The sequence below is a fragment of the Myotis myotis genome, unplaced genomic scaffold (assembly GCF_014108235.1).
Source record: "Myotis myotis isolate mMyoMyo1 unplaced genomic scaffold, mMyoMyo1.p scaffold_m19_p_10, whole genome shotgun sequence".
Taxonomy (NCBI): domain Eukaryota; kingdom Metazoa; phylum Chordata; class Mammalia; order Chiroptera; family Vespertilionidae; genus Myotis; species Myotis myotis.
The window spans coordinates 73,436,967-73,462,907 of record NW_023416314.1 but is presented as its reverse complement, the minus strand read 5'-3'; the positions used below and the strand labels follow the sequence as shown (position 1 = coordinate 73,462,907).

At 49.7% G+C, this 25,941-nt stretch overlaps 1 protein-coding gene across 6 annotated transcripts in view; it reads left to right on the top strand.

The window, feature by feature from the left end:
* Nucleotides 1–227: 227 nt before the first annotated feature.
* PRR5L (proline rich 5 like) overlaps nucleotides 228–25,941 on the top strand; it is a 79,068-nt gene continuing 53,354 nt past the window's right edge. Inside the window, exons 1-3 of one of the 6 annotated variants that reach the window (XM_036326162.1) lie at nucleotides 228–487; nucleotides 3,881–4,004; nucleotides 7,852–7,972. The gene's annotated coding sequence lies outside the window, so the exon portion shown is untranslated. Of the gene's footprint in view, nucleotides 488–3,836; nucleotides 4,005–7,851; nucleotides 7,973–10,205; nucleotides 10,260–18,811; nucleotides 19,143–25,941 lie in introns of those variants that run through there. The other 5 variants (XM_036326164.1, XM_036326165.1, XM_036326163.1 and 2 more) reach the window with 5 other exon arrangements.

Sequence of the window (25,941 nt, the reverse complement as noted above, 5' to 3'; positions counted from 1 at the left end):
AGAAAAGAAAAGAAAAGAAAAGAAAAGAAAAGAAAAGAGAGAGGCTATTCTGCCAGCTCCTAAGAAGTGGGTAGACACCAGAGGTTCTGGTCTTGCCCAGAATGGGCACCAGCTGGAGCCTGGGGAGGGGAACTTTCTCCGAGTGACGCGTGTACGTGAGGGACAATGGGGTGGGCAGGGCAGGGCACAGTGGGAATGAAATGGCATGTTCTCATTCTCATGACTCTGACTCACGGAGATTGACATTTTTTAAAGCCACGGATCGCTCCCTTCCCTTTTAGGGGCCTCATTCCTCTACTTCTAGCACCAAAGTGTTGACGTGCTTTCTCCCCACTTGCCCTTTGAAAGTCCATCTTGTACGGGAATGCTGAGGTGTTTGCTGTTGATAGTTCAACACCTCACCCCTGGGAAAGAAACAAGGAGATCCTGGAAACCCTGTCTTTACTGCAAGGAGCAGATCTCCCAAGGAGGAAATCTGAGACACTGGGTAAGCGAAGAAGGCATTTGGGTGGGTGGGTAGGAGCTTCCTAGAATTTTGCCAACTGTGCCTACTGTTCTAAAGGCGTAATTGGTTACATCTGACCTTCCTTCTCTGCATCTATCTTTCCCTCTCCCTCCCCGCTTTCCCTCTTTTCTCCCATAAAATCTTTTACGGAGCCTCTGGTTATATCCCAGGCATTGCCTACGTGCCATACTGGGGATTCAGAGATCAATAATGCTGTTATTCATTTTGTAGTTTGTGAGGGGAAACACAGGTGAGCTGATCACTGTGCCAGATGGAGGCAAAGGCTCTAGGGGAAGGAGAACCAAATGCTAGGGCGCCCCGCCTGGGATGGGGGAGGACACTCCTGGCCTTGCTCCTGGAGGGGAAGTGGGTGTTTAGATGGGGAACGAGAGGATGAGGCGCTCCAGGCCCCGAGAGGGGAGGTCGTGTGCCCAAGTCCGCGCCGGTGCGTGGCTGGGCCAGCGCTGACACCTGGTTCCATAGCCTGTACCCTGGACCTAAACATAAGCAGCTCACCTGGCCCAGGGTGAGGAGGAAGAAAAGGAAGAGTGACCGGAATGAGTCAAACTTCACACAGCAGCAGCCCTGTCGTCACTCTGGTGAGCAGGTAGAGGGGCAGGCACGGATGGACCAGACGCAAATAAAGCCCGCTTCTTTGAGGTGCTGGGAGCTTGTAGTCACATCACAAGCTGTCTGGCATCTATCCACTGAGCGCCTGCCCTGGGCCAGGACAGACATCACTGCCTCCCCTTCCGGAGCTCTTGTCGTTCCCCAGTAGCTCCGGGCAGACACAGTGCTAAGCAGGACTCACTGTTCACGGCTCAACATCATTTCTGTAGATGCTGTGGTTGCCACTTCTCACCGCTTCCTCAGAAGACCTCCTGCCCCTCCTCCTAACAAAAACCCCCCACTCACGCCTGTTCTCTCTCCTTTCCTTCCTCCTGCTCCCCCGTCAGGGGTGCGGAAGAGTTGGCAGCTGACCCCAGGGCAGGTTTCCTGCGAAGAGGGGAGGCAGGGGCCCTGCGGAATAAGCAAGAGTTGGCCGACGTCCGCCAGCTCGCTTGACAAAGCCATTTGGTCCCCTTTACCTGCCTGACGCCCCGCTGAGAGCTTACTCTCCCGGAACCAGCGGCCCAGGGAGAATGGCCACCCCTCCCACAAGAATGCAAATAAACAATTGGCTCTTAATTTCAAGTAGCAAGGACAGGAACCCATCCAGCCAGGAAATCCAAATTGAAGAGTGATTAAGTCATTCAAGTCCCTGGCTGGGTTTAACCTCCAGGCTTCCAGGGCCGCAGATGGCTCTGCATTCCTCTTAGAGACTGTGGTTGTTTGTTTGTTTGTAGCCACAGGTTTTAGGAGAGAATTTCACCTCAGTGAAGAGCCTCCTTGTTCTTATCTGGCAGCTCTCTGGGTGGGCAAGCCTGAGGACAAGGGAGCCAGACTGCTTGGGCTTGAGCCGTGCCCTGCCACTTGCTGTGGGACTTTGGGCAGATTCTTTAACTCCCTGTGCCTCAGTTTCTTCATCTGTGAAATGGAAATAGTAATGCGGCCAGCCTCATACCGCTGTTTTGTGGTATGAGGAGAATGACATTAGTTGATATTGGTGATGTGCTTCGAACTATGTGGACGCTTTTAAGAGTTAGTTAAACTCACAAAATAAATACATGATGCAGCTGTGGGTGGTACTTGCTTCTCTCTTGTCCTTCGCTCACGATGTCAGTGATTGGACAGAAGGAGTGGATTTAGCAAAGAGGCTTAAGGGCCAGGAACTTTGGGGTCGAACTGTCTCCGTTTGAATCCTGACTCCACCACTTAATTAGCAGTTGTCAGAGAATCTCTCAGTTTCCTTGTCTATAAAATGGGTTTATGACTGTACCTATTTCTTAGGATGGTCATGGGGAATGAGCTGTGTCAAGTTCTCAGTGAAGCGCATGGAAATAAGAAGCATGCACTAAGTTTTAGCTATTATTTTCAAGCATTCTGCAAAAAAAACAACAGTGCTGTATAAACACAGCAATTTTAATGGCATAAGTTACAATAAGGCCAAAGCTAACACACTGAGCAAATGTGGCCAGAGCCCCAGCCAGCTCCTAGAAGCTGGCCCTGTGCAAGTTAATGAACAACTTGGCAGCTTGGCGAGGTGTGGACGAACTGCGCTGTCCTGCCTCTGACTCCTGGCTCTCCGGCTTGCTAGAGGCGCGATGTTGGGCAAGTTAACATCTCCAAACCTCAATCTGCTTCCTTCCGCCCACCCTTCCTTCCTTTAATAAAGATTTATTGAGTGTCGACTCAGTGGAGGCACGGTGCCAGGCTCTGGGTCTTCCCCTATGGGACAAGTCAGGGATGCAGCCCAGGCAGCTGTAAGGATGAGAGGAGTCACTGTCTGCTGGGGGCCCCGCCTGGGACCTGGGATCCAGTGAGCCCTGCTCATGCTAAGCTCATGTCCTCAGCTCACATCTGTACTTGGGTTCGTCATCCCTTCTCGTGGCTGGACAGGTCAGGGGAAATCATTGTTCAAAGTTACTCGTTTTGTTTCTGTAGTGGCAAGTGAGCGGGGATAATTTTTCCCAGTAAATTTAGGATATTATTGGTAGATTAGTCATCCAAGAAATTAAAAAAGCAGAAAGCACAGGCTACCAAGTAGACTCAATTAAGATTTCCTCTTGATCTTATTTAGTCCTGGGCTCTTTTCAAAGCAAATTTGGCCAACATACAAGTCTTCTCTCTAGGACAGCATTTCCCCAATTATACTGTGGAATGCTAGATTCTCAACTGTTAATAGTATTCCATGGAAAGAAATGAAATTATTGAATGTTTCTCCCCTGCAGACCACCACCAAGTTATTTTTTTGAAAAAAATATTTTTATTTTTATTGATTTCAGAGAGGAAGGGAGAAGGAGAGAGATAGAAACATCCATGATGGGAGAGAATCATTGATCGGCTGCCTCCTACACGCCCCACACTGGGGATCGAGCCCGCAACCTGGTCATGTGTCCCTGACCGGAATCGAATCTGAGACCCTTCAGTCCACAGGCCGACACTCTATCCACTGAACTAAACCAGCTAGGACCAAGGTCTTAATATACTCATGCATATTACGCTATTGTATGCAGTATTTCCAAACATTATTTGACTAAGGCAGCAGTTCTCAACCTGTGGGTCGCAACCCCTTTGGCGGTCAAATGACCCTTTCACAGGGGTCACCTAAGACCATCCTGCATATCAGATATTTGCATTACGATTCATAACAGTAGCAACATTACAGTTATGAAGTAGCAATGAAAATAATTTTATGGTTGGGTCACAACATGAGGAACTGTATTTAAAGGGCCAGAAGGTTGAGAACCACTGAACTAAGGGATCTTTCTCCAGCAACACTGGGCACATCCTGTGGTATCAGCCTTCCTCGGAGACCAATTTAAGAAATGTCCAGCTGGGAGACCTAAGACAGACTTCATTGATGAAAGCCAGGCTGAAACACCCAAACTCCGGTACTGTGAGTATCATATTTATAAGGAGAAGTGAAACAGGTGTTGAGTGAGGGGCTGGTCTGTGTTCTTGTCAGGCCAGAACTGCCCCAGTTAATGCTGGAGAACGAACAGAGAGTCTTTGTGAAGGGCGGCCATCTACATGCTGGCTCGGCTTACCTTGACTGGGGTGGACACCAGACCCTGCCAGGGACCGTTGTTCTAGCGGACGGGGCATCTTTGCTCCACCCACTTTCTACCACTGCGGAATTCTCATTCCCCACATCCAGCAGGCAGGCAGCCTCCCGGCAGTTGGTGGTTTGGATGAGAATATTTATCTTCCCCAAGCAGCTCTGCAACTCCCTCTTCCTAAATTGGGAAAAAGTCGGGAAGAACTTACAATGGGAAAGAAAACCGTGTGCTTGTGGTTATTTCTACCTCTGAAGAGCTATGTGACCCTGGGAAAGGACTAAACCACTTCTTTTAGTCTCAATTTCTTCATCTGTAAAATGGGGATAATAATAGCATGCATGTCATAGTGTTGTCTGAAGAAAGAGAGTTGTAATGGTAACCACGTGTGTGTGTGTGTGTGTGTGTGTGTGTGTGAGAGAGAGAGAGAGAGAGAGAGAGAGAGAGAGAGAGAAAGACTGTGTCTTTTTTCCTTTTAAAGGGGCCACTAATCCCATTATGAGGGCCCCATCTTCATGACCTCACCTAGCCCTCATTACAATGGAGAAACACTGATGTGAGGAAGACACATTGATTGGTTGCCTCCCACACGTGCACTGACTGGGGCTGGGGATCAATTCTGCAACCCTGGTACATGCCCTTGATCGGGATTGAACCCATGATCCTTTGGTGCGAGGGCCGATGCTCTAACCACTGACCTGCATGCTCTAACCTGGCATGCAGGCTGGGGCACAGGGGGGCAAGGAAAACAACTACTCTTTATCACAGTCCAGTGATACAGAGTGCTAGAGAGGAACCGCCAAGAGAGAGGATTTTGGGGGGGGAGAGGGTCCTCCAGGGAAAGCCAGGGTTCAGTTAGAACAGTGGTTCTCAAAGTGTGGTTTGGGAACCCAGGGAGTCTCTGAAAACTCTCAGAGGCTCACAAATCCAAAACTGTTTTCATGGTGATACTAAGATATTTTTTGCCGTTCATTCTCATTCTCTCAAAAATGTACAGTGGAATTTTCCAGAGGCTACATGATGTGTGATAACACAACAGATTGAATGCAGAAGTGGTTGGGAACCCAGCTGTCTTCTATTACACCAGAAGTTAAAGAGACTCACAGAAATGTAAATCAATGCCATTCTTCCCCTGACTTAGAAAAATACATAGTGATTTTTCATAAAATATGTGATAGTTTTATTACAGTTATCTTATAATAAATTAATTTAATGTTTAATTTCAAACTCAGGAAGTATTGATAGATATAACCCACACAAACAAAAGCAATAATTTTTCAGAGTACCCTGAGACCGAAGGGAGTCAGAACCACTGAGTTAGGGCACCAAGGCTAACAAAATGTTTAGAAAAAAAGGTGAAGATATAGGAGATTCTGCTGACGATGGATGATGAGTTGCAGAACAATAATTAATCCCAATGGGTTAAATCTGAAAAGAAAACAACAAGAATACTATACACACTGTTAAATGTGTATAAATTTTTGGGGGGACACCCTGTACAATCAGATGGAGTTAAATATCAGCCCTTTAGAATGGATGACAGATATTTCCAAAGACAAAGAAGAGAGTAAAAAAACCAATATACCAGAAATACCCCATTGCTACCAAGAAAAGGAAGTGAAAACTGTCTTATCTGTATCATCCAAACTTCTTCCAAAAAGAACAAACTTCAAGGCTCTCAGTTTTCTTCTGGAAGTTAAGAAGGGAGCAGAAGGAAGGAAAGCTAGTTTTCATGTGCGCATGAAGCTTTGCTGCTGGACCAAAGTTCACCGATTTTACACCCTGGTACTAGATCAGATGCTCAGCTTACTCTCCAATGGTCCCGTTTTTATGGAGGGTGCGATACTGCTGATGTATAGAGAGGGCTGATGCAAGTTCTATATCTAGATGAGTATTTCTCATGAGTAACTACATTAACTTATTTTATGACTGGAGCTCGGAGGACCTGAAAAACTGTGTGTTTTAACACTGCCCAGGCCTGGGGGACCTACCTATACTCCTCACAACCTCTGTACTGGCATCAGCAAAGGGTCTTCCCGGGGCCTCCATGTGTTCCGTCTACATTAAGGAGCTAAGTTATGGAAGGATATGAGGCTTTCCTTCACTGGCATAAATTTTTTGACATAGTATGAGACGTTGAAGTGTTGTGGAAGGAAGTCCAACCTGGGGATCAGACCTTGAACACCTCAATTCAGTTTATTCCCTACCTGTTATAGATCAGATCCCAAGGCATTAAATGCCATGATTCTGTAAAACGGAAGTGGGTTTCCCTAGCAGTCTGGGATGGACGCCATCTGACCTGGAAGGAGTACAGTGTAGCTCAAGAGCACTGAATTGGGATCAGGCATCCCTGTCCTGTCCGTTCTTGTCTGTGTATAACTTTGGACGAACACCTAACCCCGAACTCAGTCTGGTGCGTCTTTGGGGATGGATGTGCGTCACGGGCGTGGGGTGGGCAGGCACTGTTCTGGAAACAAAGGAAAAGTAGCAGAGCAGGCCTCTGGATGAACAGGAAGTGGATGGTGCTTTTGATCCCAAGGCCCTAGGGGGGCCTCTGCTTCTTTGCCCTGTCTTGAGACGTGCCAGCTTCCCTTCTATACCTGCATTGCTGGCAGGGGAACGGGTGAGTAGGTTGGGAACAAGAGAAGGGGGGGCGGGTAGGAAGTGCCTGGGCTTGTGGCAAACTGGAAGCTGCATGCCCTGTCCAAGGGGAGAGGGGTGCCCCAGCTCTAGCTGACTGTGGCTGTGCGGGCCCACAAAGTGATCAATGCCAGGTCTTCCAGAGTGTTCAAGGCAAGCCGAAAAACCATATTTTTGCATGAAGTTTTCTGATGGTTACATGTGAGCAACTATTTTTTTAAATGTTGACACACTGGGGATCAAAAGATAAACACGGAATGTACATCTAACTGGTCCACGGGCAGCCCGTCTGCAGCTGCTAGAGTCTGGAGTTCAGATAGTCATGACCTCTTAGCTTTTGTTCTAGATTCCTGCTACAGTGTGTGTGCGCACACAGGTTCACATTCCAGTAAAGGAATCTGATGGCTCAGTGTACCTCTTTCATGCCAGCGTTTGTCACAAAGTTTGGCTGCATTTGGGTCAAAAGCTTAAAAGGGGCTGCCTGAGGCCTACCTTATCAGCAGGGACCTGGATTGGGCCAACTTTCATTTCAGCGGCTGGTGTGCCTAATAAAGACCTAGAATTTACTCTTCCATAAATGAGTGTTTAAATAGAGTGATCTGTATTGGTTTGTCCTTAAAAAAATTTTTTTTTTATTTCTTAATAAGAAAAGGCAAGGTTCCAGTGACCTTTAGTTAGAATTTTGGTAAAAATTTGGGTGGTGACAAGTACAATGTATTAATCATCCTTAGGGCAAAGTTCTGATTTACACCAAAATGTCAGCTACTTCTTATTTTAAGACAATTCCATTTACAGCCCAGCCAGTGTGGCTCCTTGGTTGAGCGTCGACCCATGAACCAAGAGGTCCCCGGTTCCATTCCCTGTCAGGGCACAAGCCTGGCTGCAGGCTCGATCCCCAGTATTGGGTGTGCAGGAGGTGGCCATTCTCATCCATGATTCTCTCTCTCCCACTCCTTTCCTCTCTAAGAATCAATAAAAACATATTAAAAAAATTTAGCAACCTCTAGGATTAGAAGAGACTTTAACCTCTATAAACCTTTGTTCCAGTCTCTGAATACTCTTTTATGGCATCTCCACGGAGCTGGCATCGCCTACATTGTGGATACTCCTCTTTACCAGCGAGTGTACTTCTCCCAGAGGGAGCTTCTTTTATCCTTGGCTAGGCCCGGTGAGTATGTTTTAGCTTTTTTTTAAAAAAGTTAATTGCACAGTGCCCAACCCGCCATAAGCACTCAGTATAGAATAAATTTGCTAAATGAATCCACTTATTCCCTTATCATCATTTACTGGGTGCACGGGATATGCCAGGCACTGTTCCAGAATTTGGGGCAATCCCAGTGAACAGAACAAGCCCACGATCTTGTAGAGTTGAGGTGGCCTGGGAAGGAAGAGGTGGTGCAAGCCACTTTTTTAAAGAAGTGAATTATGTGATATGTTACAAGTCACAGATGCCATGGAAAAAGAAAAAATAGAGTTGAATGAAGGTGGGGGAGGGAGGGAGTTACCATTTTAAATAGACCCAGCAGGATGGAGCTCATTGAACAAAGACTTCAAGGAGACGAGGGAGTTTGCAACATTTAATGAATGTTCCCAAGCCAGTCTTCCTGTAGCCTTGTAGAAATAGTTTCCTTTTCACCTCCCGGACCTGCGGGATAATTATAGTCATAATAGCTTAATATCTGTTGCACCTCAGCAGAAACTCTAAGCACTTTCTCTGTATGAATTCACTGAATCCTCATAACAACCCTCAGAGATAGCTACTCTGTTATACCCATTTTCCTGGTTGCAAACTGACACACAGCACAATTAAGTAACTGGCTCGTACCCTGCAGCCAAGGGAAAGACGTGGCACACGAGCCCCCACCTTCCGGCTCCGGGCTTTGGCGCCGAAGCCCTTGGAACAGCTGCCTGGAAGACATAGTCAAATTCCCTCCCAGCCCGCACTGCCCCCTCAAGCCTTTCTTTCTTTCCCAGGCACGTGCCTGGCGCCGCGTTCCTTTCGCTGTGTGCGATTCTTGGGATAAGATTTAAAGCGTTCCTTTCGCTGTGTGCGATTCTTGGGATAAGATTTAAAGCGTTCCTTTCGCTGTGTGCGATTCTTGGGATAAGATTTAAAGCGTTCCTTTCACTGTGTGCGATTCTTGGGATAAGATTTAAAGCGTTCCTTTCACTGTGTGCGATTCTTGGGATAAGATTTAAAGCGTCTCCAACATGCCGGGGTTTGTACTGAGAATGCTTTAGCTTTCACTGATGTCACTGGACAAGTGGGGCACCCAGAGCTCCATCGGTTCCGCTCCCCTTTGGGCGCACCATGACCAGCCCCTTAGGTAGGCTTTGTAAGGGCGCAGTGATAAAAATAAACACGATTCTCTCCCCTCTCCCCCCCCCAGTTCTGACTTAAAAAGACATATCTTTTCTTCAGCAAATGTCACTGTGGTTTCAAAGACAAAGTGTGATGTGTAAGTGGGCAGCATTTTTTAAGTATTTCCTGCTCAACCATTGGGTGAAATTATGCAAGGCAGTGAGTCCTGAAAAACAGCTGCGTCTAATTCTTAACACCTGCAAAAGAAAAAGAAAGTTTTGAAAATAATTTTACGTTGTTTTTCATTTTGGGATTGGGTGGTTTTCTATTGTTTCAAGCTCCCAGGGACCTTCCAATTCATGAAACCTTCATCTGGAAAGAGACTTTGGGAGCTTTCAAAGAGTTCTGCAGATCCAGGGGCAGGCTGCACTGAAATGATACCTGCACAAATGCACTTCGAACAACTTCTGGAATGGGCCACGGGGCTGCTCCTTAAAACAACAGAAGCTCTAATTCTCTAGGGAGCCTTAGAATCACCCCTTGGCTTATCCGTGGTGTTTCTAGTCCCGGGTGGGGGGTGGGGAGGGATGATCCCGTCGTGGAAGGGGAGGGGAAAGGGGAGGGGTGTGTGGTCTCCTGTGAGGGAAGCGCAGCACCGGTCTCCCAGACCTGTGGCATCCTCCCAGGCTTTTCAAGTTCAAGAGTTGGATTTCCTGAAATTGTTGAACTGGATGTAAGTGCAGGCGCCCCCTCCCCCTTCTGCCCTCCTGCCCGGCAGCGCGAGAGTGGCTTCTGGGGAGGAGTGGGATGGAGGGAGGTGGGGACCCTCGGAGAAAAACTGAAGGGATGAACACTGAACAGGAAAAGTGGGAGGAGGAGGGGGAGGAGGAGGAGGGGGAGGAGGAGGAGGAGGAGGAGGAGGAGGAGGAGGAGGAGGAGGAGGCGGCTGTAAGATGAGAGAGGAGGGAAACGTGTCACCAGCCGGGCTGTGGGAGCTCCGCAGCCGCCTGGTTTGCTGACTCGCGCTGGAGAGGACTGGAGGCTGGACGGGACCCCGCGGCCCAGGGCAGAGCTGGGAGGGGACGGAGGAAGGAGAGCTGGGCAGAGCGCGGCGGGGAGAGCCCCCCCCCCCCCAATCCCTCATTTCTCTCGGGTGAGAAAACGTTCTCGGGAAGACAGGAAACTTTTTCCTAGGCGCGGCGCGCGGCGTCCGGGGAGGCGGCGAGCTGCGGGTGTGCACGACTCGGAGTGACTCACTCCGGGGACCCCGAGGGCGTGCGCGGGGAAGTCTCCCGCGGGGCCGGAGTCCTCGGCTCGGCAGTGGCACGGGCTTGAGAACAAAATTTCCGGGCACAATCGGGTGGGGCACAGGGAAAGGGGACTTGGGGAAAGCGTCACTTTTGGGGTCAACCGGCTGGGGATCCTCCAATCAGACGCCGCGGGCGGGCGTAGAGGATCGGACTGGAGACCCCCCTCCCCCCCCCCCCACCTCGTGGGGCCGGGAGAAGGCGCGCCCGCGTCCGCGATTGGGGTGGGCGAGGCACCCATGTGGGCGTGGGGTGGGGAATGCCGCCGATCATGGGACCCGGGCTGAGCCCAGAGATCGAAAAAGAAAGTTCGCTTGTCTCTCTCACCCTCCGTAGGCTGGTGGGGCAGATCACTGCCGTGCTCCGGCGCGGGCGACTCTGCGCCCCCAACAGCTCATCTTTTCCTGCCGCCCCCTTTTTCCGGGGGGAGGCGTGGGAGGGGAGGGCCGGGAGCGTCACCGCTTTGTCCCGCGCGCGGCTGGACCTGCGCCGACTGGGGGCCGGGGCGCAGCCCGCGGGACGCCCTGCTGGGGCTGGCGGTTCTCGGCGCCGCCGGGCGTCCCCTTTCGCTTCATCTTTCCCGCCCGCCCCCCATTCGGCTAGGCTTTCCCCTGCGCGCCTACGGTGCGTGCGCCGTGTGCTCACCGCGCACAGGGGGCGCTCTGGAGCCCCCGCCCGAGCGCTCGGACCCTCCCTTCCCAGCCCTCTTCCCCGCCGCTGCCGCCCCGGATCCGATCGGGCTGTGTACTCGCCAACAGTGCTTCAGGAATCGGCTCTGGGGTGCCTCCCTGGTCGGCAGCAGGGTTTTCCCCTCTTCTACTCGGCCCCTGCCGTCGGTCACACGCCGCCGCCTCTTCCCCCGCGGTGGCGGGAACCCGCGTTCCGTGCGTCAGCAGAAAAGCGGTGTTTATGGAGACCACGGCGGCCCCAGTGCGCGCGGTTTCAATTACTGCGATGCGCTCGTCGCTTGCAAGACCCGCACGGACAAAGCTCTGGGCCGGAGTCTCCAGGCGCCCTTGCTGGGGCGCTGTTCTGGGCCAGAGGAGACGGGCACATTCAAATGACCCGTGCAAAGGACCAAAGCGGTCAAGGACGCTAAAGGTCCAGTGACCTCCAACCTCTGCCCTCCACTCGCACCAAAGGGTGCTCACTGATCAAGCTCGGGAGCCTGCCTGCCCCTTTTGCGCCCCCCCCCCACCCCCGCTTTGGTGACTCCGACCACCCTGCTTTGCAGACTTGACATTTCGTTGGCCTACATGCAGCAAAATGTCACAGTGCCGCGCTCTGGTACACTGCTCTGGGCTGGAAAGCTCAACAGGCAGCAGCAAGTGAGTCAGGAGGGGAAACGGAGCTTGCAGAAACGAATTTAGCCACATTTTAAATTTAGCTCGCCGTGAGGTTCCTAGTGCGACTGAGAATGGGGCGGCTAGCTAGCCTGGCTGGCCTGCCTTCTCTGCTTGCAGGACTGAGACCCAGAATCTGACCTGGGTGCTGCGCAGAGCCTAGGAGGTATGCAGCAGATAAAGGAAACAATGTTTGGCCCATTCACAAGTTGTCTTCCGGTTTTCCAACCCCAACCACTGTCCTTTCAGTATTTCAGTGAAGCTTCTAACAGCCAGAAGCATTAATGGTGCAAAAAAGAAAGGCATTCGAGAGAAGTTTGTACAGTTGGCTTATTTCTCAAGGCCTCAGTTCAGACCAGCTTGTTTTGAATGAGACCTCATTTCTTTCAGATCCAGAAGGTTATGGATGAATATCTCAATGAGTCAGATTTCGATAATAGTCTGTATTTAAACATTACAAAAATGTTCCCTATTTTAAAATGGTTCAACATCACACACACACACACACACACACACACACACACACACACACACACGGTGGAGTTGAGAATGGATTCCATTGGCTACTCCAGGCTTACAGTGCCAGCCTGTACTGGAGCTGTCTCTCCCCTCAGCTCTTCAGCAGTTGATTAGAGTATAGTTGATTAACCCTTTATTTTTTTTAAAAAATATATTTTATTGATTTTTTACAGAGAGGAAGGGAGAGAGATAGAGAGTCAGAAACATCGATGAGAGAGAAACATTGATCAGCTGCCTCCTGCACACCTCCTACTGGGGATGTGCCCGCAACCCAGGTACATGCCCTTGACCGGAATCGAACCCGGGACCCTTCAGTCCGCAGGCCTACGCTCTATCCACTGAGCCAAACCGGTTTCGGCAATTAACCCTTTAGTTCCATTCCTTCTTTCCCTCCCTCCCTCCCTCCCTCCCTTCCTTCCTTCCTTCCTTCCTTCCTTCCTTCCTTCCTTCCTTCCTTCCATCTCATAATACACAGAATGGCTCAATTATTGAAAGAAAAGAAAAATACACCCTGGTTGGTGTCCTCCCACGCCCTGAAACGTTGCTGGTTTGATTTCTGATCAGGGCACATGCCTGGGTTTCGGGGCTGGAGCCCTGGTGGGGGGTGTGCAGGAGGCATCTGGATGTTTTTCTCTCACATTGATGTTTCTCTCTCTCTCTCTCTCCCTCTCCCTCCCTCTCTCCCTCTCCCTTCCTCTCTCTAAAATCAATAAAAACATATTTAAAAAGAAAAAATCCTAATATTGTCTTTAGAACCCTGTTATACTGGTATGTGAAAACTTCATGCTGGCAATCCAGACCTATAGGTCATAATCTTTTTTGTTCATTGATGATCTATATGCAATATTTAAACTATTTATCAATAGAAAATTGAGTTTAGTAAGGACTTCGTGGCTTTCTTAATTATTTCTCTACCCTAAGGGTTTGTATGCATGTATATATTTCTCTGTGTCCTGCCCTTGCGAAAGGTAAAATGTACCAAAATCTTGATTGAGTTGCAGCCTTTTTTCTTTTAATCTTTTTGCAGAGCTAGATCAATACAGAATTGATTGGAGAAATAGAGTTCGAGTCCCTCTGAAAGTCCCCTACTGTGTTTAACATCCGTCATTAAAAGGTTGTTCCCTGAGTTGCCTCTACATGCAGAATGTAAATGCTTGTTAAAAGCAAAGCTTACAGAAACAACCAGTGTGAAGTAATATCTCAGTTGCTGAAATTTGGGAATCAAACATTTTGTGGGGTTTTATGGAGGATGGGGTTAGGAATTTGGCAACAGAGAGAACAGTGACCGGTTCAGCAGAAGGCACGGTTTTACAAGGGGAGATTCCACTTTGGTGCCTACAAGGAAGATGGGAGCGTGGATGGTGCAAGGTGATGATGGGGCATTAGAGGTGAACTTGATTCAATTTACATGTTTGTTAAGGGCTGGGGAGTTAAATGAGCTAACTGATGTATTGGGCAAATACTGTGAACCAGGTACAGCCACGGTTATGTTATTTGAGCCACCCAACAACCTGAGCAGATAGATATTCTATTCTCTGCGTTCACATGTGAAAACGGAGGTGTAAAGAGGTTCATAAGTTAAGGTCACACAGCCGTTAACCTAAGCTCCTTGTTCTTCCCAGGACATTTTGACACCTAACCTGGAAGGCCTTCCATGAAGAACCCAGGGTCCCAAGTACTCAGGAAGGGCCTAGTGGTTCACCTGGAAGTTTCTGGATCGGAAGTCAGGACCAGAGCAGTGCAGGAGCTCTGAAATGAGGGGACAGGAGGTGGGTGGACAGCGGGGGAACTGAAGGGACGGTCAGGATAGTGCTGACAGTAGTAGTGATTCCGCAGAAGGAGAGAGGCCCTGTAGGAAGTGTGACTATAGAATTACCAGCACTGATCTGGCAGGGGGTGGCCGTCATGTTGCAGAGCAGGACCAGGCAGGCGGCTGGCATGCCAGGTGAGGTGCCCAGAGGGGAAGACAGTGGTGGTGTGGGGGGAAGTCCCCTTGACCTCCTTTGGCATATAAATGAGGGAGCCCCATGAGACCTGCTTTCATTTTCACTGGACTTGGCCCTTTAACATTTGCCCAATCCCTCTCTTTCAATATTCTTTTCCTATGCTTTGCCAGTTTATGGCCTTTGTAGGTCAATTCTTGCATTTTATTTAGAGGAGAGGGAGGGAGGGAGAGAGAGAGAGAGAGAGAGAGAGAGAGAAAAAAGAAAAGATTACTGATTACCAAAATTGGATTAAGTTCTGTCTGGCAGGGTTTAAAGAAATAGTGTTTACTCTCTAATTACCATCAACTAGGAATTTAAACGGTCTATTAAATTTGACTTATTTTTTTAAAACTCTCGATTGTTCCAGCTCTAACGTGTTCTGGGATTTGGGAGGCTTTTGCTATTCTTCAAATGTATGGAGGAAATTCTCTGCCTCCCCCCGCCCCCCCATACACACACACACCGCTTTTTAAACATATTATATATCTGTAGCAGGATAGTACATATTATATAGACTGGCTTCCTTAAAAAGCAGAAGCTTGCCCAGCCAGCATGGCTCAGTGGTGGAGCATTGACCTATGAACCAGGAGGTCATGGTTCAATTCCCGGTCAGGGCACATGCCCAGGTTGTGGCTTGATTCCCAGTGTGGGGTGTGCAGAAGGCAGCCAATCAGTGATTCTCATCATTGATGTCTCTCTCTCTCTCTCTCTCTCTCCTTTCCTCTCTGAAATCAATATGAATATATATTTTTTAAAAAGCTGAAGCTCACAGCCAGGTGCAGCTGGCTCTGCCAGCCTCTGGAGAGCAAACAGTTCACCAAGTTCTTGGTCAGAAATTTAAGGACGCCTGAGTGATGCCTTTTGGATAGAGTGTGGCTTGTTCATCACCCCCCCCCCCCTTCTGTAGTAAAAGATTATGCCTAGAATGAAAACCAACCACCTTTATTGTGTGTTTGAGCTTTGGAAAAAAGGTATGAGTATTCCTTTTCAAAGCGGGTGGTGTGTGGGCATGGGACTTGGCTGAGGCAAGAAGGGTGTAAGCCTGACCCTCAGGGAATGCCTCGCTGGCCTGACCCTGTTCTCCAGGGCCTCATGTGCTCATGGGTCAACTGTGCCTTGAAGGGTTTGGGGAGCTACGAAACTCACTGAAAGACCTCTCTCCCTCTTTATTAAAGTAGGTTTTTATTGGTTTTCAGAGAGAGAGGAAGGGAGAGATGGAGCGAGAGAAACATCGATGAGAGAGAAACATCTATTGGCTGCCTCCTGTGCGCTCCCTGTTGAGCCCGAAACTGGGGCGTGTGCCCTGACCTGTAACTGGCAACCTCTTGGTGCATGGGATGACGCTCAACCAACTGAGCCACGGCAGCCAAGACTCTCTCTCCCTCTTTAAAAAAATGTGTTTATTGTTTTACTTATTTATGCGCTCACTGGTTGATACTTGTGTGTGCCCTGACTGGGGAACAAACCCGCAACCTTGGTGTATCTGGACAACGATCTAACCAACTGAGCTCCCAGGACAGTTCTCTCTCTCTCTCTCTCTCTCTCTCTCTCTCTCTCTCTCTCTCTCTCTCTCTCTCTCATGGCCTATGGGAAAACCTGGTCAACATCTACCCCGTTCCTGCCCAAACCGCCTAGCGTAATTATTTGTGCAGGTTATTTTGCGTATAATCATAGGTTACATGAAGGCATCTGTTTACCTCTCCAGGCTTTCATCTGTTTCCCTCTCCTCAATTCTGAGGTGTAGATTTCTGTCATGCACCCTTCAGTGTTCTGTTTCATTTTAGGGGCTTGCCACACACCAGCAATACCTCCAGTTTCTTTTCTTTTTAAAAAAAAAAATATTTTATTGATTTCAGAGAGGAAGGGAGAGGGAGAGAGAGAGAGATAGAAACATCAATGATGAGAGAGAACCATTGATCAGCTGCCTCCTGTACAACCCACACTGGATGGAGCCCGAAACCCGGGCATGTGCCTTTGACCAGAATTGAACCCAGGACCCTTCAATTTGGAGGTTGACACTCTACCCACTGAGCCAAACTGGGCAACATCTCCGGTTTCTTGCTTCTTTCCTCACTGGTTCCAGAACTTTCTCCAGTTTGTTGGTTCTTTTTGACACAGGCCGGGTTCTGTTTTTCATTTTTTAATAGTTTATTGCTTTTTAGAGAGAGAGAGGAAGGGAAGAGGGAGAGAAAGAGAGCGAGAAACAGCGATGTAAGAGTGTAGTGACTCCCTCAGCTGCCTTATGCATGCCCCCTACCAGGGATCGAGCCTGCAACCTGGGCATGTGCCCTGACTTGGAAGCAATCCCACAACCTTTCATTGCATTGGACTACACCCAACTGATGAGGTATACCGGCCAAGGCCAGATTCCGAGTTTTGTTGAAGGCCTCTGTGTCAGCAGTTCGATCTCAAGCAAAGACTAGGGTTAAGGGACCACTCGGGCTCCCTGGCCATTCAGGAGCTAGATGAGGTGTCCGCTTAAGCCAAGCCTGGGCGAATACCCAAGCGAACTTGTTTTCGTCTTTTTCCCGAGGACTGGGGCAGAAATCCAGCAAGGGCTGTGATGTGTGTCTGCTTTATTCTGCACTAAGCTGCCTGCCACCCTGCCACAACCTGCTCATGACCTCAGCTGCGTAAATCCTCCGGGGAAAACCTCTTACACTTGCTGCTTCATTCTGAACCCGGCTCTGGAACTGGTTTGGGACCGCTCCCCAGTTGTCTATGGGGGAGGCCACGTCAGCCACTGCGGTCATTTTGGAGAACTCTGCTGCGGCCTGCTGGCTGCTGGTCGCTGGGGCCCACCGCCGTGGGAGCCGCGTGGCCACCTTCATTGTAAACGTCTGGGGTCAGAATTAGCGGGCAAACATGGTAATCCTTTGTGATGTTCTGAGATAATGAAAAATGTCATTGACTGAGAGGACAAGCAGTTCCTTCTAAGTTTCCCAAAAGCTCTCAAACCACCCAAATGTCCTTTCCAGTCCCCACGGGCCACACTCTCCCACAGAACGGGACGAGGCAATGGAGGCCTCACCTTTTTCGGTTGGCCTTGCCTTAGTTTTGCCTTGTAACTCGAGAAGAGGATGTCACCTTTCTGCCTCCGTCTTGTTTCAACTGCCCATCAATCACAGCCCTTGGTGTGTCCAGCTGCATGTATAACATGGCTTTGGGGTGTTTCCTGTGAGCCCCGGAGCCCCTGGGGCACGGGAGCCCATACTCCCTTCTTTGCCCCAAACGGCTTCCTCTCCTCAGATCCTGGCACCCCGTGAGCCTTCCATCATCTGGTGTTTAATGCACCGGAGTTGAACTCGTGACCTCCGGGCAGTGATGGCTCTGAGAGCCCATTCGGCTTTTTGACCCCCCGATGTTCAAGGCTGTCAGGCCTGACGGCATGACCCGGGAGAAGGTTCCTTCCCCTTCATCTCCTTGTCTTCTGAACAGGCGTTTCATCTGTCTGTGCGGCTGAGAGCGCGCAGCTAAATCTTAATAAGTAGCACATGTCCGTCTAGAGCACATTTCCCCGTCGTTAAAACTCCCGCTGGCTGCCAGACAGTAGCGTTGGCCTGCTCTGTCCCCCACCGAGGTTTTGTGTATGTTACGTGTCAGAAATGTAATTGCTCCCATAATGGCCAGTTAAGCTCCCGCTGGCTGATGTCTAGACTTTTGGTTTATCATCTGCGCCAGGCACTGCAGAATCACCCTGGACGGCGTGTCCGAGCCACGCCCAAACGATTTGCACTCGGAGAAACTCGGTACTTAAACGTGAGGTTTAGAGATGAGTAAGTAAGATGTGTGGTTCTTCCCCACAGTTTTGCTTGACTGGTACCAAAGCGGGGGTGGGGGGTGGCAGCGAGGGAGAGGATTTCTGGTGATTACACAGTGGCTTGCAGGCCAGGGGGATGGTGATGGGGTGATGAAATGATCATTGCTAGACGATTGGTGTTAGTTGTCAGTGCCTGGAGTCCTGTGGATGTTTAGCGAACGCTGTTAAGCAGACAGACACTCGAGCTTGCATCCTGTGCGCGCAGTGTTTACTGCCTCACACATTCGGACTTCCAGGCTCTTCTGTCTGCACTCGCTTTCCAGTGAAGTGCTGAGGAACTTGTCTCATTCTTCCTGGGGAGCCTTTTCCGTAGTCCAAACGCGACCTTAACATTTTCTTCTTTGTAGGGGTGAGTGTCTGTCTCCGGCCGGCCTTTGTCTCCTAAGAGTTGGGAAGTTGGTCCTCGATCAAAACAAACAGGCTGCGCTATGCAGAAGGCCTGTCTCCTCTGCCAAGTTTGTAGGCTCCACTAGCCAGCAAACAGACCCAGGGGCCACGTTCAATAACGCTTAGGTGGCCCGTGTGGCTCAGTGGTTGAGCGTCGACCTATGAACTAGGAGGTCCTGGTTCTATTCCTGGTCAGGGCACGTACCCGGGTGGTGGGCTCAATCCCCAGTGAGGGGTGTACAGGAGGCAGCCGATCGATGATTCTCTCTCATCATTGATGTTTCTATCTCTCTCTCCCTCTCCCTTCCTCTCTGAAATCAATACAATTATTAAAACATAATAATGCTTAGGTGGACCTGAGTTCAGTCCACTGTGAAGGAGATGTTTCTGGTCCCTTTTAAATGGGAAGACCGTTCTCCCTGGTGGCTTGAAAGTCCACGTTTCATTCTGTCACTCAAGACTACTTCCCTGTGGCCAGCGCTGCGCTCACAGCAGGATGCTGCAGTGAACGAGCTGGGCAAGGGCTGTGACTTTGAGGAACTTGCATGCTCTCAGGCCTGGTCAGACGGTGAACAAGTAAACAAACACGGTGACTTCAGCTTGCTTCGCAAGTGCTGTGAAGAAACAGCCTCCTTCCTGTAAGGGCAGAGAGCGCACGCTTGCTGCCTGGACAAGGTAAGAAGCTGTCCGCGACCTTCAAGAAGGGAAGCCGCGGGTGGCGTTCAGGTCTCGTCTCTTGCACTGGCAGACAGTGTTGCTTAACAGAGAGGGCTTAGGAGCTCAGGCCCTGGAGTCAGATAGCATTTGACTCTGGGTCCCTCTGACCAGTCTTCTGACCTTGGGCAACTTAATTCCCAAGTTTCTTCATTTACAAAATGGGAATATAAAACCTACCTCACTGGTGTAGGGTGGAAATGAACTGAGATGTCAGATGCCAAGAGCCTTGGTGCCCTCTGACCATCATGACCAGCCTGTGATGGTAGAAACTATATTCTTATCAGCAGTAAATATAATACAACAGTCTATGATAGGCAATTGATTTGCAAAATGGTCTCACTGCTCTTGAAAACCTACTTCTGATTTGATTTCCATCCAGGGGGCAGGGCGTGGTGTGGAGTTCAGACCCAGTTTCTCAGGTTGGCTCGATGGGCTCTGTTCGCTGTGTGTTTCTTTCAGCCACAGCCCGGGTGCTGCTGGCTTGCCTGTTGGAACTGTGGATCTGTGGGTTCAACGCAAAGGGGAATTGTGGACTCGGTGGTGGGGTAAGAATGAGATGAGACCGAGAGCTGGTCAGTTGAGAGGCTGGCCAACTAGATGCTGTGGTGGGTGGGAGTGAAGCCTCAGCAGAAGGTTCTGGGTTTGCGCTGTGCCACCTGCTCTCTCAGAGGTGACCAGGGCTCTCAGGCAGGGGCTGACTGTATACCTGGCGATGCTGAGAGATCATCATGGCCATCGGTTAAGCTGAACTCTTAATGGATAAGTCAGAAACCCCAGGGAAGGGAAGGGACTGGCCCAAGGCCACAGTGGCAGCGTAGCCCTTGGGTAAAAGGTGTGAGAAGGCTGGTGGCCATAGCTGGGATGGGATCAAATAGAAGTCACACACCTATAGGTCAGGCTCCTAAAGTACCCGTCAGCTTGGTGAATTCATTGCCAACACGTACACAAAAATCGGGTGATTTTGCATTTCTAAAAATCTGGATTTCTTGAAAAAGTCAGACCTGGCAAAAATTGGGCTTCTATCCTAAGACGGTAAAAACCAGATTGGACCGAGTCGTGGCTGCCTCCCGTAAGCAGGTGGTGTTGGAGGAAATGAAGGCAGGCCAGGGAGCTGGCACGCTGTGGCGGGAGGGGAGGGTGTTGAGAGGACGGACTGTAATGGATAGAGCGCTGAGCTTGGGATCGGATCAGAAGCCAAGTTGGAAGCCTGACTCCCTCCGTGAGCTGAGCGATGTTGAACAAATCCTATAAGCTGTCTTTCTGTCTTTCTTTTATAGGGGGCAGGGCAGGGGGCCCATGGTTGTTCTCACTTACGTATTTGGGTAAGTCCTACATTTTCATGTTTCAAGATCCAAAGGCACAGGAAGGTTTATAGAGACAAGTCTTCTCCACTGGGTTCCTGCCACCCAGCTCCCTCCCCCGGGAAACCAGTGTTAGCGGTTTCCGGTGGGTCCTTTCAAAGGCTTCTTACTCACATTTGATGAACTATGTAAACGCTCTTCTCATCTTTCTTTTATGTCGATGGTGGCGTGATGTGTACACCTACGGTTTTGCTTTTAGCTTTTTAGCACCCTTGCATTCAGTGTGTCCCCTGGAGAGCACCCCGATCAAGGCAGAGTTTTCACCCTTCCTTGAGCTGCATAGGGTTCCAGCGCAGGGGACACGCTAGGTCCCATGGCCAGCCCTCTGTTGGCCGACATTTAGGTTCTTTCCCATCTGTTCCCGTCACAAAGAAGGCTGCAGTAAAATCCCTCCTTATGTGGGTCACTTGACACGCCTGGAGTAAAATTCCTGGAAGTAGAATTGCTGGGTCAGAGGCGGTAGCTTTTGTCTTTGCGGTCGGTCTTGTCAAATTTCCCTCCATAGCAGCTGCCCCACACTGCTGCCCAAGCAGTGTGTGAGAGGGCCCGTTGCCCCATACCCTGGCCCTGTGTCACCTTTTGGAGTCTGTGAGGGTTTAGTGAAGAACACAGTGTTTTATAAAAATGTTAATGCTAGCTACAGTTTTTGGGGGACCCTACCATGGGCCAGGCTATGATCTAAGCTGTCTTATTTAATCTTCACAACGCTGAGAGCAGTATCACACTCATTTGACACACGAGGAAACAAGATTCAGAGAGTTTGAGTCGTTTACCCAGGGTCACATAGCTCATACATTGTAGAGGCTGGATTTAAACCAGAATGATCTAATTTCAAAACCAGGATATTTGCATCGGTAAAGCCCTAGTTTTGGGTGTTGGTGTTCTCAGGTGATACTTGCTTACAGTTCCTGTGTCCCTCCCAGCCACAGCTCGCCTCGCATGGCTGGTTCCTTTGCTCATTCATCAAATATCTGTGAATCTCTGCACTGCAGTAAGCCCTGGGGATGCATCTGAGAACAAGATAGACATAGTCCCTGCCCTTATGGACTGAACAAAAGCAATAAGAAATAGATCCGTAGTCATTTATTGTGGTAGACTATGACAGGACAAAAAAGGAGGTGAGGAGGGTGGTCTATGGGGTGATGTGATCTAATCAGGGGTAGAGGTGAAGGAGGGCCTCTGAACAGGTGATAAAACGTGTGCGGGTTTGAACCTGGAGAAGTGGGGGGAAAGTATTTCACACAGAGGGCACAGCATGTGCAAAGGTCCTGGGGCAGGGAAGAGCAGGTGGTGTTGGAGGAAATGAAGGAAGGCCAGTGAGCTGGCATCCAGTGGTGGGAGGTGAGGGTGTGAGGATGGGGTTTGGGGATTTATCCTGAGAGCTCGATGGAACCTTTGAAGGCATTGAAGCTGGAGGGTGATGTGAGTGTAGTGGGCTCTGGACTGTTGGGTTCTTGCCCCAGCACCTCCTGTCACAAGCCGTATGACCTTAGACAAGTTAATCACCTGGCACTTCCATTTCCTTCTCTATAACATGAGGATGGTAATAGCATCCTGGAGATTGTGAAGATCAGACGTGGGGGCTCTCACACATTTTGACTGCTACATACAGTCTGAAGTATGTGATACATTTCCTGTGGGTTCACATGAGTACACATGTAACCTATATGTCTCCCCAACATGCAATTGATGCGCTCTGATGTTTTCTGTTCTAACCTATTTCATTAAAGATTGTTGGTCGAGACCCTCTCCATTCATTTCATTTTTTATTTTATTTTTAAAATATATTTTATTGACTTTTTACAGAGAGGAAGGGAGAGGGATAGAGAGTTAGAAACATCGATGAGAGAGGAACATCGATTCAGCTGCCTCCTGCACACTCCCTACTGGGTATGTGCCCACAACCAAGGTACATGCCCTTGACCAGAATCAAACCTGGGACCCTTGAGTCTGCAGGCCGACGCTCTATCCACTGAGCCAAATCGGTTAAGACCTCTCCATTCATTTTAAAAACACAGAAATGATACATGTTGAGTGTCTGTCCCACAGTTGGCCTCATGAAAGGGTCCTGTTGCTCTCATCCTTGTTGTCATGATAAAGGTAATTCCGGCTGCAGTTCGAGTGGATGGGTCGAGGTCAATGACAGTATCTGAGTCCCGGTGGCTGAAGGACGCTGGTCTCCCTGCCCCTGTCCCGGGACGGGGAAGAGCCCCACGCTGGGCCTCCTGACTGCGGGAGCTCCCGAGGGGCGCCTGTGAAACGGGCTGCCTGGGTGGTTTCCTGGGAACTGACTTTCCCTCCTTTTCAGGCTGCCACTTCAGACTGTGCTGTTTTCTTTGACTTCTTTGTTACTTACGCGCAGAGTGGCTTTTTCCTGGAAGCCTCAGTCATTACAAGCCTCCCACTTCTTTATTTCAAGTTGTGCCATGATTCGACTTCCCTTTTCAGAGCCAAGGGTCGGTGCCTTAGTGGAATTCATTTGCATTTTCCACGAAGGGTACCACCTTCTGCCCGCTGGCCCCGCCTGCTGGCTGTGCCTGGTCCCTGAGCCCTGCCCTAGGCCGCTGGGATGAGAAAGCAAGATCCCACCTTCTTGTTCTCCAGGAAACACATCCTGGATTCTGAGTGTGGAGGTTCTCAAGGTGAGCCTGGAGACCGAGGGCAGCGATCGGGCCTAGTCACCCCGTGTCCGCCACAGTGTGTCACGAGCCCAGCACCCCAGCTTTCCAGGTAATGGAAGCGAACCCTTTAAGCACCAAAAACTTAACCTTGAAATCACTTTAGAAGCACATTTTCCTAAAAGTTAACCGCCTTGGTCCTTCAAAAAAGAACACCTACCAAAAGACAGTGGTTTCTTTATTTTTATTTTTATTTCCAATATATTTTATTGACTTCAGAGCGGAAGGGAGAGGGAGAGAGATAGAAACATCCATGATGAGAGAGAACCATTGATCGGCTGCCTCCTGCACACCCTCTACTGGGAATCAAGTCCACAACCCGGGCATGTGTCCTTGACCGGAATCAAACCTGGGACCTTTCAGTCCACAGGCTGACGCTCTATCCACTGAGCAAAACCAGCTAGGGCAACACTTTGGTTTCTTTAACTCAGAGACATTAGATAAAGAACTTTTTGTGATGATGATGACGACGACGACAATGATGGTGGTAGCTGTGGTGGAATTGTGTCCTCAAATTCATATGTTGAAGAGCTAGCCTCCAGCACCGTAGAATGTGACTGCATTCGGAGATAGGGCCTTCAAAGGGGAGGGTAAGTTAAAATGAGGTCGTGAGAGTGGGCCCTCATCCAGTCTCTCTGGTGTCCTCATAGGAAGAGATTTGGACACACAGGGAGACACGCCAGGGATGCTCACACACAGAGGAAAGGCCACGTGAGGACACAGTCAGATGGTGGCTGTTTGCAAGCCAAGGCGAGAGGCCTCAGAAGAAACCAAGCCGGCTGCCACCTTCACCCTGAGCTTCTAGCCTCCAGAACTGTGAGAAAATTAACGTCTGCCGTTTAAGTCTCAGTCTGTGGTATTTGGTTACGGCAGCCCTAGATGGTGGTAACAAAAATAAACAATAGGTACCCTTTACCAAGCACTTACCGCAGGCCAGGACTATTTTAAACCGTAGTTGAATCATCTCATCCAACCCCTTAGCAATCCCGGGTTACATGCCCGGGTCACACAGTAAGCCTGGCGCTGGCACCTTCGCTTGACCCTCCACTGCACCTGTGTCTGGCACCTGCATAGTTCCGGGAATCCTGGCAGGCACTGCATAGGCAATCTTTCTCATCGCCACAGCGGCTCGCCAAGGTGGCTTCCTACTCCCACTTTTCAGATGTACACACTGCAGTTCAGAGTGGTCCCACAGTGAGTATATTCCTTTCTTGTGGCTGCAGTAACAACTGTGGCTGCTTTAAACAACAGAAATTTATTCTCTCACAGTTCTGGAGGTCAAGAGACCAGAATCAGGGTGTCACAGGGCCATATTCCCTCAAGAGGCTCTAGGGGACAAACCCCCCCCCGCCCCCCCCCCCCCCCCCCCCACCGCATATCAGTTTCTAGCTGATACTAGGAAATCGGTTTCTTTTCTCTTCCAGCTTCCTTGGCTTGGGGCTGCATCCCTCCAGTCTCTGCCTCCATCTTCACATCACCTTCTCCTCTTTGTAACTGTGTTTTTGTTTTTGTTTTCCCTCTTCTGTTTCCAATCTCCTTCTGCATCCCTCTTACCAGGATACAGGTGATTATATTTATGGGCCCCCCTGGATAATCACATCTTCCGCCATCGAAGGTAATATTCAGAGGTTCTGGGGACTAAGAGGTAACTATATCTTTGGGGCGCCACTTTTTCTTCCCACCACAGTCAGTGAGTGGCAGAGTAAGCGTTGATGCCAGGGGTTGCCTGATTCCAAAGCCTCTAGTGACTGCTCATGCTTTGGAGCTCCAGGCCTGGTGCCTCTCGGCTCCTTTCTGCAGGGGCGGGTGTCGCTAGCTAAGAATTCCCCGGGCGCTTTGACCCTGCAGTTCCACTGCTGGAATGCATCCACACAAAGGGTCATGTGGTTGCTAAGACTGGCAAAAATGCTCATTCTTTGTGGTAACAAAAAGTAGGAACTACTGAAAATCCACCTGTAGGGGACTGGTTAAATGATGTATGGTAACCCTTAAATGAAATAGTTAAGAAACTATCCTATATAATAAAAGGCTAGTATGCAAATCGACCGAACAGCGGAATGACGGGTCACTGTGATGCGCACTGACCACCGGGGGCAGACGCTCAATGCAGGAACTGCCCCCTGGTGGTCAGTGCGCTCCCACAGGGGGCACCGCTCAGCCAGAAGCCAGGCTCATGACTGGCAAGCACAGTGGTGATGGCGGGAGCCTCTCCCGCTCCACAGCAGTGCTAAGGATGTCCATCAGTTGGACTTCTCCGAGGGCTCCCGGACTGCAAGAGGGTGCAGGCTGGGCTGAGGACCCCCCCCCCCCCCCCGGCCCGAGTGCATGAATTTCATGCACCGGGCCTCTAGTTAAAAATAATGAAGTAGGTAAATGCATAGCAAGTGATATGGGAAGATGTCCATGATGTATTATTAAAAGGAAAGAACAAATTACCCATTTTTAAAAAATATATTTATTAATTTGTATTTTTTTAAATATATTTTATTGATTTTTTACAGAGAACAAGAGAGAGGGATAGAGAGCTAGGAACATTGATCAGCTGCCTCCTGCACACTTCCCACTGGGGATGTGCCCGCAAACAAAGAACATGCCCTTGACTGGACTCGAACCTGGGACCTTTCAGGCCACAGGCTGATGCTCTATCCACTGAGCCAAACCAGTTAGGGCAAATTACCCATTTTTATTAAAATATTATGTGTGCACTTGAGTTTGGCT